The sequence below is a fragment of the Phacochoerus africanus genome, chromosome 8 (genome assembly GCF_016906955.1).
Source record: "Phacochoerus africanus isolate WHEZ1 chromosome 8, ROS_Pafr_v1, whole genome shotgun sequence".
NCBI classification, from domain to species: Eukaryota; Metazoa; Chordata; class Mammalia; order Artiodactyla; family Suidae; genus Phacochoerus; species Phacochoerus africanus.
Genome location: NC_062551.1, coordinates 169,744,195 through 169,763,327, shown reverse-complemented (window position 1 = coordinate 169,763,327; position 19,133 = coordinate 169,744,195). Strand labels below are relative to the sequence as shown.

General features: G+C 46.6%; 1 protein-coding gene and 1 long non-coding RNA gene across 5 annotated transcripts in view; one reads left to right on the top strand and one right to left on the bottom strand.

The window, feature by feature from the left end:
* Positions 1–532: 532 nt before the first annotated feature.
* Positions 533–6,226, bottom strand: LOC125132387 (uncharacterized). The gene is made up of 2 exons (XR_007136235.1): positions 6,196–6,226; positions 533–810 (listed from the first exon to the last, which is right to left on the bottom strand). It is a non-coding gene; the product is annotated as an uncharacterized LOC125132387 (long non-coding RNA).
* Positions 6,227–6,950: 724 nt separating this feature from the next.
* The window catches only part of NFYC (nuclear transcription factor Y subunit gamma), a 70,811-nt gene continuing 58,628 nt past the window's right edge, over positions 6,951–19,133 (top strand). The window contains exon 1 of one of the 4 annotated variants that reach the window (XM_047789560.1): positions 6,951–6,969. The gene's annotated coding sequence lies outside the window, so the exon portion shown is untranslated. Of the gene's footprint in view, positions 6,970–7,042; positions 7,167–7,333; positions 7,353–19,133 lie in introns of those variants that run through there. The other 3 variants (XM_047789556.1, XM_047789553.1, XM_047789561.1) reach the window with 3 other exon arrangements.

The following is a 19,133-nucleotide window of genomic DNA, read 5'->3' as shown; positions in this document are numbered from 1 at the left end:
GAAGTAACTACGTCTCCATACCCTAAAGAAGTCCAGACGTCCTCTCTGGAGCCCACCCTCCTCTCCAGTGTGAAATCCAGGGGTCACACGAGGCAACGTCTAGGTCGCTTCCTCGATCCCGTCGGCAGCTGCCTAGGAAGCCAGCTCTCACGCTCTGTTAAGAGCTGTGTCATCAGGGTCTGGAAGCTGCGCCAGAAGCCAGAGAATCCATGTGCGCCAGAACTGGCCTCCGCAGTGAACGTCGAGGCCTCCCTCAGAGCCCGTCCGCCACTGCGGCTGCGGCTGCGGCTGCGGCTGCGGCTGCGGCTGCGGCTGCGGCTGGCTGCGGTGGGCTGAGCAGCCGGCGGTCTGGGGGCCACAGGATGGGGGAGACCCTGCGGAGGGGCTGGGCCGTGATGCGAGGACCCCTCTGATTGGCCAGACCGGCTACACGCCCGCCCCCGTGGCTGATGGGAATAAAGAGGCACCGGGACCTCATCCTCCCTCCCTCACGTCAGTTCAGACCCTCGGAGAACAGACCCCACGGCGGGACTCAGTGTAAGACATTTATTACGGAAAACACTTGTGCGGGAAAATGGGGGCGGGACCGGCCGCGAGGGAGGTCGGACTTCCACGCGAAGAAGACGGAAGGCAGGAAGCGCCTTGGCCTGCAGTGCAGCTCCAGGGAGAGGCTGCGGGTCCTGGAAGAGTCCCTGAGCCAAAGTCGTCCAGTGGAGGAGCACCACTTCTCCGCGGCTCGGTCAGTGCCCAGAGGAGCTCGTGGGGAGTGAGGCCTGGGCATGGAGGGCAGTGGACTTCAGAGGTCAGCAGCTGGGATGCAAGGAGAGGGTCATTACCATTGGAAAGGGCAAGGGTGAGGAGCAGGCAGGACAAGTGTCCGCACCGGAGCATACAAGGGCCCACTGTTTATTTTTGGTTTGCGTTTTTGCTTTTTAGAGCTGCACCCGTGGCACGTGGAGGTTCCCAGGCTAGGGGTCAAAGGAGAGCTACAGCTGCAGGCCTACGCCAGAGCCACAGCAACGTGGAATCCAAGCTGCGTCTGTGACCGACACCACAGCTCACGGCAACGACAGATCCTTAACCCATTGAGCGAGGCCAGGGGTCGAACCTGCATCCTCATGGTTCCTAATTGGGTTCATGAAACACGAAGGGAACTCCCCAACGTCCCACTTGTAATTCAAATTCCACTTGTTCAAACCTGAAGTGGAGACGTCTCCATAACCTGGAGAGGTCCACAAGCATTCATCTGGAGACCCCCATCCTCTCAGGGGTGAAACCTGGGGTCATACTAAACACCTGCCTTTCTCCTGCTCCCACCCCCGCAACAACCCATCCATAGTCAAGTCCTTCCAATCCCGTGTGGCAAGTATCACTGCTGCTTCCGTATCCTCCTCCCTCCATTCTCATCACTACTGACATGCTCAGGCCTTCACTGCACCCTGCCTGCTACATCACGGAAGTCTCCAACTAGGCATTCTGCAACCCTGTGACATCCTGTTGATGCTGCCAGGTAGTCTTTAAACACAGTTTGGAGCACACCACTCCCCTTTGTAAAAACTTCTATCACTGAGAATGGCGTAGCTGCTGTGGAAAACAGTATGGTGGTCCCTCAAAAACTCAAACATTGAAGAATCCCCCATATAATAAAGCCATTTCACTTCTGGGTATGTGAAAGAAAGCAGGCTCTCAGATATGTGTGCACCAGTGTTCACAGCATTATTCACAATAGGCAAAGGATGGAAGCACCCCACTGACGGATGAATGGATAAACAAAATGTGCCGCACACACACGATGGAATACAATATTCAGCGATAAACAGAAACCAAAGTCTGGTACCTGCCGTGACATGGATGAACACATTATGCTAAGTGAGATATGTCGGACACGAAGGTACAAGTATGGTATAATTCTGTTTATATGCTATACCTAGAATAGTCAAATTCAAAGGGAAAAAATAGAACAGTGGTTCCTAGGAGCTGGGGGAGGGGAGGTTGGGGAGTTGCTGTTGAATGAGTACAGCAAGATGGGATGATGAAAAAATTTTGGAGACGGTAATGATGGTTGCACAACAAAGTGAAAATACTCAATGTCAATGAACTTAAAAGTGGTTAAAAATGGAGTTCCTGTCGTGGCTCAGCAGAAACGAATCTGAGCAGCATCCATGAGGTCACAGGTTTGATCCCTGGCCTCACTCAGTGGATTAAGGATCTGGTGGTGCCATAAGCTGTGGTGTAGGCTGTATGTGCGGCTCAGATCCTGTGTGGCTGTGGTGTAGGTCAGCGGCTACAACTCTGATTTGACCCCCAGCCTGGGAACCACCATATGCTGCGGGTGCGGCCCTAGAAAAAAAAAAAGTGGTACAAACGGTAAAGCAAAATAAAAACAAACTCCCACCACTAACTCTCTTTAGCAGAAAATAAAACCCAGGAGCCTTAATCTGACCCCAAAGTATTTTTATTTATTTATTTTTTTGGTCTTTTTAGGGCTGAACCCCACAGCACATGGAGGTTCCCAGGCTAGGAGTCTAATAGGAGCTGTAGCCGCCGGCCTACACCACAGCCACAGCAACGCCAGATCCGAGCTGCGTCTGCCACCTACACCACAGCTCATGGCAAGACCGGATCCTTAACCCACTGAGCAAGGCCAGGGATGGAACCCACAACCTCATGTTCCTAGTCGGATTCGTTAACCACTGCACCACGACGGGAACTCCCCAATATATTTTTACAGATGGTTCTTCATATTTCTTCCATCAATCCCCTCTTTCTTATATTTGCTCTAGCGGCCACCTACACATGGCATGCCCTTCCCCTAATTCTGTTCATTTTCCAAGTGTCACATCCTCACAAATCTTTCCTGAACTCCTACTATTTCACACTAAATGGAAGTAAACTCTCCCTTTCTGAACTCCCACAGCATGTGAATTATATTTTTCTTTAGCCCTACTGCTCTTCTTTGAGGTCAAAGAAGGTACACGACGAGACACAGGAGCACAGCTTAAGATTTTCCGGGAGACTGTCTAAACCAGTCCCTCCATATTTCTACAACTTTAAGGGATTTACCATTATCCCAGAACAGCTCCTCAGCCTTGCAAACTCAGCAGCCTGTTTTTGTAAAGAGCACAGAGTGGAATCATCTCCCAGGGAAGTTCCTGTATTCACAAAGTTCCCCCAAACTGACAGCTACAAAAACCAGAATCCAAAAGATTAATTTACAATGAGAGATGCACTTATCAAAAGAACTGGGATCCTCTAGGTAGCAGATCACCAAACTCTGTCTCTACAGGCCACACATTTGCTGGGTGAGCATAGAATCACACCAGGAAAGCACACTGATATTAAGAAGCATTTCTGAGCTGAGGCGGCCTGAGATAGTCTCACCCCTGCAGGGATGACGCAGACAAGGAAATTGCAATGCCCAGGTTGGCCCGACTAAGACAGGGTTTAGCGGGACAATGCCAATGCTTGCCTCTGCGGCTGCCTTGTTTTGCGTTGTCACGGCTGTTTGAACCCCTTGGTTCAAAGAAAATCTCTCTAAATAGGATACTGAACTTGGTCAACAAGGGCTACCATCTCGTCTGCCTGGAGATTAGTATGAATGAGCTCAGAGTTTTGCTTTTTTGGGTTTTTTTTGTTTTTTTCCGGCCACACTTGTGGCATATGGAAGTTCCCAAGCTAGGGGTCCAATTGGAGCTACAGCTGCTGGCCACAGCCACAGCCACGCCAGATCTGAGCCTCGTCTGGGGCCTACACCACAGCTCAGAGCAACACCAGATCTCTGACCCACTGAGTGAGGTCAGGGATCGAACCCGCATCCTCACAGATACTAGTTGGATTCGTTTCCACTGGGTCACAACGGGAACTCCTGGGTTTGTTTTTTGATCATGCTTCTAGATAAACTCTTGGCCAGCTAATTTCAGCTGTATTTGCCAGTTTAGGCTAGCTAATCCAGTAACAAACAACTAAAACAACCTCAGGGGCTTATAACAAAGTTTCTTTCTTTCTTTCTTTTTTTTTTTTTTTTTTTTTTTTTTTTGCTTTTTAGAGGCCGCACCCATGGCACATGGAAGTTCCCAGGCTAGGGGCCCACTCAGAGCAATAGCGGCTGGCCCACGCCATAGCCACAGTAACATGGGATCTGAGCCACATCTGCAAACTGCACCACAGCTCGGGGCAACAATGGACCCCTGACCCACTGAGCCAGGCCAGGGATTGAACGTACATCCTCACGGATACTAGCTGGGTTCGTTGATGCTGCACCACAACGGCAACTCCCGAGGTTTTCTTTCTTATTCACATCCCTTACGCATCCTGTGTGCCAGCTGTGGCTCTGCACATCTTCACTCTGGGACCAAAGCCTGAGAAGCAGCTCTACTTGGAACATGTTCCTTTCATCGCAGAGGACAAAGATGGCTCGTACACGTCTGCTCAGAAGTGGCTCAAGCTACTTCTACTCACATTTCATGGACCAAAACAAAGCCAAGCTTGATGACATTAGGGTGAGAAATATAATCTCCTAGGGGCAGACCTGACGGGGAAGGTTTTAGCAAAGGAGAGGCAGAGAATATTGATAACCATAGTCTACAGCAAAGGACTCACGTTCAGCCTGTATTGGTGTGACGGTTACCAGTTACATACTGACTATCAAAATCCTGAATATTTTCCTACTGGCTGGGAAATGGCTGCTGTTCCAAGCCTTCGGACAACTCCCTCCCCCGGGATTTGCTCCTCACAGCCTGGCGACCGAAGGGTTAACCTCTAGCGCGGAAGACCCTTCCTGACTTCCCCTGAGCAGACGGTGCTTGAGCACTACCCGTCCTCACAGGTGTTTACTAGCACCCTTGGCTAACTTCTTTTAATGTGTACATTTTTATTAGTTTAATTCCGAGGGCAACTTGATTTCCAGGCTCTCGAGGGAAACTGACTGCAGCCTCTATATGGTGTCAACACTTCATTATAATGATCACTAATAATCCTAATTTGTGCTGCTTCCTACACATTTTTACTTTGCTTTTACAAGTATAATTGTGTTGCTTCTTGCACACTTTTGTTTTTTCACAAGCATAGTACATGCCATAATTGCTCATTAAATATTTGTAGAGATTTACGTAGCATTTTTTCCATTCGCTAAGCTTTTCTATCTCAACATACTAGTCCTCTGTTTTGTTTTGTTTTTTTTTTTTGGTTCTCTTTTTCTTCTTTCAATATACTTTTTTTTTTAATGGCCACACCTGTGGCATATGGACGTTCCCAGGGGGGCTAGTGTTCCAATCAGAGCTACAGATGCCGGCCTACGCCACAGCCACGGCAATGCCAGATCTGAGCTGCATCTGTAATCTACATGACAGCTCACAGCAACACTGGATCCTTAACTCACTGAGCAAGGCCTGGGATCGAACCCACAGCCACATGGATACTAGTCGGATTCATTATTGGTGAGCCACAACGGGAACTCCAGCATGACTATTTCTTATTTTAAGTCTGTTTTTAACTTTTTATGCCATTTCTGTCTGAAAATATTGCTACCACTAACTTCTTTACACTTTTGCAATTTATATATTTTCCCTTACATAATTGCATTCCATCTCCCCAACACTCCCAGGAGGTAGGAATTAGATCGTTTTACAGACGAAGAAATCTGAGACTCAGAGAAGTCAGGTGTCTTGTAACTAGTTAGGTTTTGTTCATTCACTCATCAAATATTTATTGAGCGCCTGAAGTGAGATTTATTAGGGCTGCAGACAATGTTCCTGAGTTCGAGTTAAGGGTTAATTCCGCTCTGCTCTACTACTTTATCACCAGGGTCATGAACTCAAAGGAAGGAAACAACATATTGATGTTATGGTTGAGGACCCTGCAGGGGTGGCTCCAAGTGGCTCTTCAGAGAGGCTCCAAGATCCTTTGTAAAATTCATGGTAACTACCAGCAGGGGCAGTCTCATTTCTCTCTGTGTTTGCTACCTAACAGGAACTGTCCGTAGATAATGCCATTCAAACATATTCGATGCATTTATTTAAAGGTTTGGGAGCTATTCAAATGGAGCTTTGATACTTGAGCTGCATAGACTTGATCAAATTATTTAACCCTCTGCGCTCAGTTCCATCACCTGTAAAAAAGAAATAATGCTAATGGAGTTCCTGTTGTGGTGCTGCGGCAAGAATCTGACTAGAAACCATGAGGTTGTGGGTTCGATACCTGGTCTCGCTCAGGGGGTTAAGGATCCAGCGTTGCCGTGAGCTGTGGTGTAGGTCGCAGATGCCGCTTGGATCCCACGTTGCTGTGGCCGTGGTGTAGACCTGCACCTGTAGCTCCAGTTAGACCCCCAGCCTGGGAAGCTCCACATTCCGCGTGTGCGGCCCCAAAAAGCAAAAAAAAAAAAAAAGCAAAAGGAAATAATGATAATGCCTTTGGACTAAGTTGTTGTGTCGATTTAGAGAGCTAAAGTATGAAAAAGTTGTAATGCTCATTGCAGTTCAGTTTCCAACAGTTTTTGAAGTTTTAAACTGCATTCGAGTGAGAAAAACAACGTCCCTGCTGAGGTAAGGCTACAAGCTGACCATTCTTGGGAAGCGCTGTTCTTTCTGGTGGAACACACCATTTCAGTTTTGGGGTTAGAACCCCCTCTTTCGTGGTGCAGGTAGCTAACTTCTTTAACGGTGCCCTAGTCTGGCATTCCCATGTCGCCCTCCATCCCTCAGCTCCTCTCTCTCAAATTAAAAAAAAAAAAAAAAAAGACCTACAATAACTGCCTATTCCCTAAAATTCGTAAGTGTGCACATAGGAAAGCTTCTCGGCGACGGCTCCTGCTAGGGGGTCGCAGCGCAAACGCCTCCGGACCGCCTCAAGGGGCGGGGCCAGAAGCCTCACGCCTCATTCCGCCTCACCGTGCCACCGCCCTTCGCAATTCTCGCGAGACTTCAAACAACTTAGCTTCTGCGCGTTAAAGACACTGGGAGTCAAGGCGCCAAGGTGGGGGGAGGGGAAGGGGGGAGACGGGGCAAACGGCGTGGCCGCCATCTTGTTTGTGCCCCCGCTTCGCGCGCGCTCCGTTCTCCGTGACGCACGCGTCCCCCTCCCCTCCGCCGCGCCCAGGTCTCTGCGTTGCCCGACGCCGCAAGGGCGCGGGGGCGGCTCCTGCTCCTCGCTGGACTCCTGAGGAGAGGCGTGTGAGTGTGCGGGAGCGTCCGCGGGAGGGAGCGGGGAGCGGCGGCGGGGGGAGGGGTGGCGCTTCCCGCCTTCGGCGCGTCCCTCACTGCCCTCGCGCGGCCGCTGCTGCAGTTCGGTTCGGCCTGCCCGCCGCCATGTTGTGTTCTCGCCGGGCCCGCCGCTGTCGCCTCCGCTGCGCTCGTGGGGTCCGTGAGCTTGTCGGCCCGGCCCGCGGGCTTTCTCCCATTGGCGGAAGGCGACTGCGGGGGGGCTCGCTCGTGATTGGTCGGTGGCGGGGAGGCCGCGGACCTGGCACGTTATTGGTCGCGCTGGCTCCGGCCTAGGGGGTGATGAAGGGATCGGAGGCTGTAGGGATGCGCGCGTCTTGGGCTCGGGCTGCAGGACGGTGACCTCCTACGGCGCAGGCGTGGGGAGGAGGTTGGGAGCGAGCCGTAAATGCCTTCAGGGGGCAGAGAGGGTGGTGGTCTGGCAGTCACTTTGGGGGTAGCCTGTGTTCCTGTGCATGGCCGGGAATGGGAGGCACTCCAAATTCCAGAGGTATCCTCCGTAGAACATGCATGGTCCGGGATAGGGGCGTGCAAGCTGCAAGGGTGCCAGGCTTGGAAACGCTTAAACCCTAGTTACAGGTTGAGGGAATCACCGAGATGCAGGGATGCTAGACTTAGATGCAGGAGTGTAACACAGGTAGTGAGTGACCCTGATGTCGGTGGATGTCAGGTCTGAGGCCATGGAGGAGAGGGCATCAGGACCTTAGCGACATATCCGAACAGTAGGATCAGATCAGGAATTTTGCTGGCGTGCCAGTGTTAGAACATTGAGGTTTTTGGTGGAGCCCTCAAGTCCATCCACAGTTACCAGACCTGGGATGTGAGGAGGAAAATAAACTGACCCAGGCTAAGAGAGGGATTCTGTTGGATAGGAAAGCATGGTTGAATGCGGAACATAGGAGGCACAGCATTAAACAGTAACAAATCTATAGGAGTGAAACGGTAGAAGCATTTTTGGAAACATTGTCACATTTGAGAATTATATTAGTGTAATTATAAATTATCAGGTCTCAGGACCATACAACTAGTTTTGAAATGTTCTATATGAAGTTTTACTGCTCTAGGAAAGATAGAGGTCAGGGCTGAGTTCCCAGATTTCCAAAGCTATTCTTTCTAGCAAATATCAGCTATTTGACAGTTATTTGTTTGAAAGTATATTGTTAGGTTCCTCTTCAGTGGAAGAGAGCTTGACAGAGCCTGGATCTTGGCTCATTTATTTCCTTTTATGTGTGCCTAAAAAAAACACCCACCCTCATAGGCACTTTAAGAAAAAAAATTGTTTTAAATAAGTAACCTGGGATGAAAATATGCCAGTGCATATGTTCTTGCATCTTGTCTAAAGTAACAGAACTTGTCAGCTCTATTTGGTTCATATTTCAAAAAGCTTTTGTTCTAATTGGGAGTCATTAGAGGCAGCTTGTTGGGGGTACATTCCTTTTCTATTGAACTGTATAGTGACTTGGATTGTTTTACATTTGCTCCTCCCAAGGTTTGGGGATCATGGAAACACTTTTATGGTAAACCTCTGTGTTGTCCCAATTTATTTTCCCTTGTCTATTTTAGGCGGTTCTTTCAGCTTTAGATAGATGTTAACACTTCAGTTTTTATTCTGATTTTAAGAAACTCCCCTGGTTTTCTTTTCTTTCTTTCTTTTTTTTTTTTTGTCTTTTTGCCATTTCTTGGGCCGCTCCCATGGCATATGGAGGTTCCCAGGCTAGGGGTCGAATTGGAACTGTAGCTGCCAGCCTACACCACAGCCACAGCAACACGGGATCCAAGCCAAGTCTGCAACCTACACCACAGCTCACGGCAACGCCGGATCCTTAACCCACTGAGCAAGGCCAGGGATCGAACCCGCAACCTCATGGTTCCTAGTCGGATTCGCTAACCACTGAGCCACAATGGGAACTCCTCTTTTCTTTTTTTTACTTATAAAGATTTTTATTTTTTCCATTATAGCTGGTTTACAGTGTTCTGTCAATTTTCTACTTATGCAAGGTGACCCAGTTACACATACATGTATACATTCTTTTTTCTCATATTATCATACTCTATCATAAGGGACTGGACATAGTTCCCAGTGCTATACAGCAGGATTTGATTGCTTATTCCCGTGGTTTTCATGTTTCTGTTTTATGTGAATACAACTAAAATTTTTAAGACAGAAGGGAAAAGTAGAGGGAGAGAACTGACACTTCGGAGCACATTTAATAGCACATTGCTGTTAGGTAGGCGCTAGCACCCCCACGTTGTAGATGAGAAAATCAAAGATCAGAGAGGTTACGTGTCCAGTGTCTCCAGCCTGTCATTTCACTTGTATCATGCTGTCAACATCAACCTGACTTAAACTCCCAGGTAGTTTTTTGTATTTCACAGTGGATTATTCTTTGACTTCTGGATGTGAGAAGTATGTTGAGTGGGTTTTTTTTTTTTTTTTTTTGGTCTTTTATGGCCGCGGGATATGGAAGTTCCTAGGCTGGGGATCACAGTGGAGCTGCATCTGTGACCTACACCACAGCTCAGAGCAACGACGGATCCTCAACCCACTGAGCAAGGCCAGGGATCAAACCCACATCCTCATGGATACTAGTCAGGTTCATTACTGCTGAGCCACAACGGAAACTCCCTTGAGTGGGATAATTAACAAAAATTTGTAGTGTTCAAAGATTCGGACTACAAAATGGTAACCATATAGAATATAGGTTCTTCAACTAGGTATTAAAGTCGCATCCCTTGGTTTCTGTTGTGAAGGAAGAGATTCACCAAGTAAGCTGCGGAAGTTTTTTTGAACTCAGGTCGATAGTGCAGAAAAGATGTGCAGAGAGTGTGTGACTCTGCCTTCTTTAAGCCCGACTTCTGAATTCGCTGATTCAGTCTTTCTGTGTGTGGCAGTGAGGAATGCCAAGCAGTGAGGCACGACCCAGTGCGCCTGTGAAGAGCTCACCGGGGAGCTTTCGGAAACATCGTCAGCTCTCTAGGCTGTTTGTCTCCACAAACGCCGAGACCTGTCCAGAGGCCCAGTGCCGCCTGCAAACTGTGGGGTGATTCTAGGGCACCCTTATCTTCTGTGGTGTTTAAAATTACGACTGGATACAACAAAATGTTCTCAATTCCAATTTTGCATGGACACCTTTAAGTAACTCATGTTTCGGGGGGGACGGGTGAATTGGAAGTCTTAATTGCTTCGTGTCTTGGTGTGATTAGGTGAGAGTCTCCTCCCCTGTCTTTGCAGTTACACTGCAGTGTGGAGGACAGAGCCCGAGTGTGGGGGGAAATAGGGCTCGCCGTGAGTGTGGTACCTTGGTCATCGCAGCTGCATTCGGCTCAGCCGTTAAGTTATTCATATACGGAGACTGTTATGACATCCGTGACCTAGTTTCTAGCAGATTGGACGAGGTTACAAAAACAAGCGTGTACGCATGTCTTTTTCATTTATCAAGCGTTTCTTGGTTACCTGCTCTTTAGCACCAGTGCCACCTTCATTCGGCATTAGTTCATGTACATGCTGCATTAACCCGGAGCCAGCTGTTGGGCTTGTTTTATTTGGAACGGATCCCCCTAGAAAGCTTGAGCGCCAAGGAGGGCGTCCGAGTAGATCTGTCAGCTTCCTCTTCGGTGTTTTGTACTGTACAGACTGCCCACATCACTTTGTTTAATCCTTATTTGCTTACACGTTTTCCATTTGGTCAAAATCGATTCATTGTACTAGAAAAGATACAAAACTTCTTTATTATTATTTATTTATTTTTTGTCTTTTTGCCTTTCCTAGGGCCGCTCCCACGGCATACGGAGGTTCCCAGGCTAAGGGTCAAATCAGAGCTGCAGCTTCCAGCTTATACCACAGCCACAGCAACATGGGATCCGAGCCACGTCTTCGACCTACACCACAGCTCACGGCAACGCCGGATCCTCAACCCACTGAGCAAGGCCAGGAGTCGAACCCGCAGCCTCATGGTTCCTAGTTGGATTTATTAACCACTGAGCCACAACAGGAACTCTGAAAATTCCTTATCCCCATTTAGAAGTAGAGGCAAGGTGAAGTGTGGGGGCCATGGTAGGTGTCTTTTTGAGGCAGGTTTGAAATTCTCCAATCTCTGAGTTCAGAAGTACTGAGCCGTTAAAGGTGTATGAATATATTCAGGAGTAACGTCATAGTTACTGTATTTTACTAAGTGTTTGCATTGAACCAGCAAGGGTGTGTATAAATTATATATCATCCTCACACAGTATGAGACAGAAGCTCCTACCACCCTCAGTTTTACATGTGAGGAAACTGAGAAGTTCAGCAATTTGCTCAAGGTCACAGAGCTTAATTCTTACACAGTGTCTGGAACCCTTACCCTTAAACACTGTGTTCTTTTGACACCATAGAATGTGATGAGAAAAAGAAAACAACTTATGTCTAAGCTCTGGAAGTGACTGTCAGTTCTTTCAGCACATCCTTTGTACGGAGGCCCTGAAGAGTGCAGTGACCTTGAAAAGGTCATTTCGCTCTGCAAGGGCAGAGCCAGGTCCCTCCCAGATCACTGGATTCCCAGGCCAGCGATCATTTCACTGGACAACGTTTTCTCTCCTGTGGAAGCCGTGATTTGATGGCAGAGATGACTCTATAAGACATCTTTTGTGTTTTGACACGTTTGCCTCATTCACAGGAGGGAGAGTAGGAGGACATTATTAAGGCCCCAAACGACCTTCCTGAGGTTCATTCCAGCCTCAGGCATACAACCTAGGAAGAACATTCCTTAGCCAGCAAGTTGTTCTTTTCCATTCTGTCTCTTGTGCGCTTAGCAAACTGTGAGTTATCTGATGTCTTACCGTCTCTCTTTTCATTTTGTTTATTCACTTTTTCATGCAAGCACTGTGACTAGTTAGGCAGGCTACAGAGGTCATTTTAGTATTTTCCCACAGAGACTCAGAGCACCTAACATAAATTTCAGTAGATTAATTGCAGGAGGAGATGGGTTTAAAATACTTTGGCCAAGTGCCTTTGGGAGGTGCCAGTGTAGTTGCTGACGTTGGAGTCAGACCTGGGAAAGACTTCTGTCTCTGTAATGCGTTTACCCTTCTTCATGGAGCTGGGGGTCAAATTCTTAACCTGTCTGAGCCTCAGCTACTTCCTATGTAAAGTGATGGTTCCTATCTTACCGAGTACTTGTGAAAAATGAATACAATAGCATATAGTCGGTGCCTGTCACTGAGTGAAACTTAGTAAGTGAGAGAACACATTACTTTCTTTTGAAAAGAGCATAAAATCTGCCAGACAGCCAGTTAGAGCTTCTCTGATGAGGCCTTTGTAATTATCTGCTCCGTTATGTATAGTAAGATTTCTACTTGCGGGGCGGGTGCAACCACTTGACATGGAAGAAACAGTCTAATTTAATTTAGGTGTGCTGTGGTGGTTTCGGGGCTGATTTCCAGTGGACCATTGTGAGGTCAGGATTTCTTCGGAAGGCCCAGAGTTGTGTGATCATGTGTGGCAAGGGTAGGGTGTCTCCTGACCCCCCGATGTTAATCCCCAGGTGCTGAGTGGTGATGATTTTGACGAGGAGAAATGTCTTCCTACTTGCCAAAGAGGAATGATCATGGAAATAAGAACAACCAGTTTTCTCATGATGTCCAGAAGGAGAGTTGTATCAGACATTTACATTTTTTTCTAATTGTAGAAATGGTTGAAGTAGGACTGTCAGTTTGATTTGTAGTCACCTGGGTAACATTTTCTTTGAAGTAAGCAGAAAGAGAACGTTGCGGAATGGTTCAGGGAAAAAAAAAATCTCCCTGCCTGCAGAAATTTTTGCCAGGCTGCAAAATTTGCTGTACCCTTCCCACACTTCTGCATGTTTTAGCAGTGAGGTACCTAATAGTGAGACAACCCCTGAACTCATTTTCAGCATAGGAGTTGCATTTTCCATTTCAGTTTAAGATTTTGTCTGCAGATTACTTTCACATCCATTGTACTTTTTTATACAGCGAGAGCTTTCTAATGGATAAACTTAAGGTGCGTTGTAGACAGAGGGACTAGTTTAACCTTTGCATTTGAATGTTTCCAGGAGAATAGCTTTAAATTAAAGGTTCAGATCGCCATGTTCAAGGTATATAAGGTGTCCTGTTTGAATGAGCACCTTTCATTTAAAATCAACGGTATATTGTTACAAATCAGATTCAAGAATTTTCTTAAACGCATTCATGACTGTGAGCTAAAATAGTAATCTGTAGCAGTGCTTCAATAAATGCCTCAGTGACTCATAGGAAATGATCTTGGAGTATAGAGTATTTAGTATCTTATCATTGGCTTAAGTTTGCTAGAATCGCTAAAGGTTTCAAAATCCCAAACGACTGTTAACCCTGACCTCAGGAACTGCAGATTTTCCGTTGATATATATGAAGTGAGGTTCTTTGCCCAGTGTTAGGAAAATACATCCCTTTGCCGGTGGCATGATCTATCCATTTATTTTTTTAAATTTTTTAAAAAATTATTTATTTAGTTATTTTTGCTTTCTTTCTTTTTTTTTTTTTTTTTAAGGGCTGCACTTGCGGCATATGGAGATTCCCAGGCGAGGGATCCAATTGGAGCTGTAGTTGCTGGCGTACACCACAGCCCCAGCAATGCAGGATCCAGGCCACATCTGCGACCTACACCACAGCTCATAGCAATGCAGGATCCTTGACCCACTGAGTGAGGCCAGGGATTGAACCTGCATCCTTGTGGATGCTACTCAGATTCGTTAACCACTGAGCCACGACGGGAATTCCCGATCTGTCCATTTAAAAGAGAAAAAAGAAAGTACGTGCTCTCTGCGCAGTTGAACATTTTTGTCATTTTTAACTGTTTCAAAAATTATTATTGTACCCTGAAGGTAAGTAGCTTAGAATTTGCTCATTATCAAATGACAGAATTGGGGCCTTTTTAAGAAGCAGAGCATACTCGGTTGGCAATAATTTGAGAGGCAGAGGATTGCTATTTATGGTGGTATTTAATGTCACTTTCATTAAAAAGGGAAATGTCATCATGTGTGTAAAACTCCAACCATTTTGGAAGATGGTCAGAAGAGACTCGCCTCTGGTGTTCTTTTCATTCCACTAAAATTTGTAAGTTGGTTTAGAGCAGCAGTTCCCAAGCTGTCCCGCTGAACATTAGTTCTTATACAATGCTAATAAGTATCCTCGGGGGATGGAAAAAGGACCCTTGACAAAATAATGGCCAGAGTGAAATGAATTTCTTTTTTGCGGCATTTGTGTTGAGAATGTTTGTGCTTGTGTACTTTAACAACCCTTCAAGAGAATGGATACATTATGCTGTGTTTCTAGAACTTATTTGGCCGTGGAACCCTGTTGGTGAGAACACTTAATGAGCACTCGATGTTATGGCTGGGTGTAGAGCGAAGCCCAGTTGAGCAGTTCTGGTGTAGAGAGTTTACGAATAAAAATGAATCCTTTGCATAGATAGCTTGGCCACTAGTGGCAAAGGGCTTTTCTGGGAACATGTAAGAATACGTTTCCACGAATCCGACTAGGAACCATGAGGTTGCGGGTTCCATCCCTGGCCTTGCGCCGTGGGTGAAGAGTCCGGTGTTGCTGTGGTGTAGGTTGCAGACATGGCTCAGATCTGGCGTGGCTGTGGCTGTGGCATAGGCCGGCGGCAGCAGCAGCTCTGATTAGACCCCTAGCTTGGGAACCTCCATATGCCTCGGGAGTGGCCCTAAAAAGACAAAAGACAAAAAAAAAAGAATGTGTTTCCAGACTAACAGACTCTTACGATGTACGCGATCTCGCAGCTCATCTAGTCCTATTGTCAATACCAACAGCAGCAGTGTCTGCCTCCATCTTTCGGATCTCTGGTTTACCAGGCACAGTGCGTTAGTAACCACTGGTCCCTCCAGAGGAGTTGACCATCTATTGGTCTTTATTTACGCTTTGAAGAATATACTGTATTTTCAAAAAACAGATAATTCAGAATTTATAATCCACTTATAGTCTTATTTATTAGTTTGCCTTATTTATTGAGGAGCCATGTACTGAGCATCAGAACCACGTTCCTTATTCTGATGGGGTTGTCATTGCTGAAAGTGTTTCTGGGGCGTCCTTGGGGACTATCTTCAGAATGTCAGAGTCTTTCAAAAATGTGTCGACGTCCTTTTTTTTAAACCTTGAAGGTTGTTCAAGACCAGGTCCGGTGAACGATTTGGGTCAGGAGTTACAATCTGGCAGCCTTCAGTTTTCTTTGATCTGCTTATAATTAAAAAAAAATTGAAACCAAATTGAAAGTGGAAAGATTTCATTGTAAAACAATACGGCTTCCTTTTTTAAAAACAGCAGGCAAATGGTACTGTGTATGAAGCTGTTGCAAGGGCTCTGGGAGAGAGAATGAGGTGGGGGTACAAGGAGCGAGCATGGCAGATGTTCTCTGTGATGCTGGTGACCGTCGTTTGAAACGGGAGGCCTCGAAATTAGGTGCTAATATGGAACGGATTGAGGTTATTTTACAGCCATCGAGCGGAATATACTTCAGGTGTTACAAATGATGTACGTCTAGATTTGATAGGGGAAGTCCTCCTCCTCCTTCTCCGTCGTCGTATTCTTTTCCTTCGGAAGTTCCTGGGCCAGGTGTTGCACCTGGGCCACAGCAGTGGCAATGCTGGATCCTTAGCTTGCTGTGCCATAGGAGAGCTCCCCACATTTTTTTTCCTCTTTTTAACACAGATCCGAGCCGCATCTGCGACCTGCACAGCACTTTGTGGCAACCAGGTCCTTAACCTGCCGAGTAAGGCCAGGAATGGAACCAGCATCCTCACAGAGACTATGCTGGGTTCTTAACCCACTGAGCCACAATGGGGACTCCACTAGTCAGGTTCTTAACCTATTGAGCTGTAATAGGCACTCCCCCACATTAGTAAATGAAAACAATTACAAAACAGTTTGGGTAGTGTTATTATTATTATTTTTTTGTCTTTTTGCCATTTCTTGGGCTGCTCCCACGGCATATGGAGGTTCCCAGGCTAGGGGTCTAATCCGAGCTACAGCTCAGCCTACGCCAGAGCCACAGCAACGCGGGATCCGAGCTGTGCCTGTGACCTACACCACAGCTCTTGGCAATGCCGGATCCTTAACCCACTGAGCAAGGCCAGGGATCGAACCCGCAACCTCATGGTTCCTAGTCGGATTCATTAACCACTGCACCATGACGGGAACTCCTTGGGTAGTATTTTTGTATGGTGTTATCGAATATTGGGGGGACTAACTCAACTTCCTATCTCATTTACGTAAGAAAAACTTCTAAAAGTTTATAACCCCAAATATTAATGCTTCTTGATTCTGGCTGCCAGGATTAAAGGTGTTCTTAAAAAAAATACCCCTTCCTGGAGTTCCCATCGTGACTCAGTGGAAACAAATCCGACTAGTATCCATGAGGATACGGGTTCCATCCCTGGCCTTGCTCAGTGGGTTAAGGATCTGGCGTTCCCGTGAACTGCAGTGTAGGTCGCAGCCTCGGCTTGGATCTGGCATTGCTGCGGCTGTGGTGCAGGCCGGCAACTGTAGCTCCAATTTGACCCCTAGCCTGGGAGCCTCCATATGCCGCAGGTGCGGCCCTAAAAAGACAAAAAAAAACAAAAAAAAAAACAAAAAAAACCCCCTTCCTGTTAACCTGTAGCAACATCAGTGCAAAACAAATTACTGTATATGTCCATGTCATCAGGTTGGTATGGAATAAGACACACAGCAAATTTATTTATTTACTTTTTTTTGTCTTTTTTTTTGCCTTTTCTTGAGCTGCACACAACAAATTTATAGTCAAATGAATATGGCTTTGTAACCCTGTCTCAACATATGAAAAGTTCATTTTTCTTTATAGATTCTCTTTTCTGATGTTTCCTGGGACTCCAAGGTTTACTTACTAGTCCAAAGGGGTCAGTTAAGGACACCATCAGTAAAATGTTCAGGCTGCTGAAGAGCAGTTTCTTTGCCGCTATTTTTGCTTCTCCTAGAATACAGTGTAACCTCCAAGACCAGTGAATCTGTGGTCCTGAGCAAGACCCTGACCTTGGCAGGAATGGTCATGGTGGTTGAGGCCTTCTGCCACAACCCTGGCTCTTTGGTCATTCTTGAAGATGCTTAGGTCAAACAGGAGTTGTGCTAGCATCAACTTTTTGTGTCCAGGATCTGGATTTTGCTTCTTTTATGGGCCATGAAGCTCTTCATGCAGTGGACCAGCCTTCCTGGACCATAGCCTTCTTCAGTTTGAGCTTAGTATTAGCTGCCCCTTTAGATGGAACAGGTACTCTCGTTTCCTCAATCCCTGCTCCTCCCTGTTACTTCACTGGCACTGTGGCTAAGGTCGGGTTTGATTTAGACCTCTGTCCTGAGCACTGAGGTCGTAGGTAGATAGAAAGAAGACGCAGTTGCTGCCGTCAAGAAGCCCTTCTCTGGTGATAGACATACGGTGCAATCGGTGCTATAGTCAAGTGTATATTTAATTTTTTTTTAATTTGTATTTTTAGGGCTGCATCCATGGCATGTGGAGGTTCCCAGGCTAGGAGTGGAATCAGAGCTGCAGCTGCCAGCCTACACAGCCACAGCAATGCTGGATCCTTAACCCACTGAGTGAGGCCAGGGATCGAACCCGCATCCTAATGGATACTAGTCGGGTTCGTTACTGCTGAGCCGCAACAGGAGCTCCCAAGTGTATATTTAAGTATTAATTGAACACCTTCCACCTGTCAGACGTTAATCATTTAAGCCTCAACACTTTTGTGAGTTGATGTTGTTGTTTTCCATTTACACATACATGAAGAAGTAAGCTCAGAGATGGATAAGTAACTTGGCCAGAATCACACAGTTAGTGAGTAAGTGGCTATGATTTAAAATCAATTTCCGATGAAGAGCATCAGCTCCCACCCTGCCTTCTTTGAGAGCAGTGAGCCTTACCCATGTAGCCAGATGCATCGGTTTTGTCTCAGGGTGTTTTTTAGGGCAAGATAATGCAGTTGTTTGATGTAGAGGGCTGCTGATCCCTTGGGGAAGGATGTGAGTTAGAACTGCAGAGATCCCACAAGGCTCTTAGTCCAAAGCAATGACAAACTAGAACGGGAGAGCTATGCTGAGCGAGAGTGCCAAATGGAAATCCAGGGTAATTTGAGTTCTCCTCTTACTAGTGGCCTGGATTCTACTAAGGTGACTGTGACGAGAAATAGGGGTTGAAGTGTTTTTCTTGCAAACTGCCAAGAGCTAATAAAAATTATGCCGAAGACCTTCACAAAGTATCAAGGGACATGTTTGGTTTAATCTAGTGTATCAAAAGCAGAGTCAAAGGGTAGGCTTTTGGAACAGTAACCAGACCTCAACAGGAGTGGTGGTGAAAGGCACGGATTTCCGGCATAAAAACTGGGGAAGATTTTTAGTAGCAGCTGGTAGTCCTCCCACATTGCCCTTGATGGCTCAGAGTTGCTCTCTGCAGGGTTGCAGGTTGTGCTAGAGACAGAAGAGAGACATTCCTTCATAGCAGCTTCAGGGCCTTTAAGAAGCTAGGCCTTTCTGAACCTTAACCCCTGTGTAAAACAAGGAATTTGGGTTGGGTGACTTTTAGCACTTTGCTTTTGTTTAGTGCTTATTAGACACAGTACAATATACTTTACATGTGTTGGTTCATTTAATCCTTCATGTGGCTCTGATTATAGATGGTGATACCCATATGTGACAGATGAGGAAATTGTCATACAGTTAACACATAGAGGAATCACAATTTGAAACTGGCTTTGTCTGGTGGTTTTCCCGTGGTGACACTAATTAGTGGTCAGGGCTGTGAACACATTCTCCATAGTCCTCTGCCCCCCATGCATCAAAGGAGCTTCTTTACTGCCTTGCAGCTGACTTGACCCCCAGTGTTAACGGGGTTAGGAAAAACTCTAGTGTGAATAAGGCAATGCC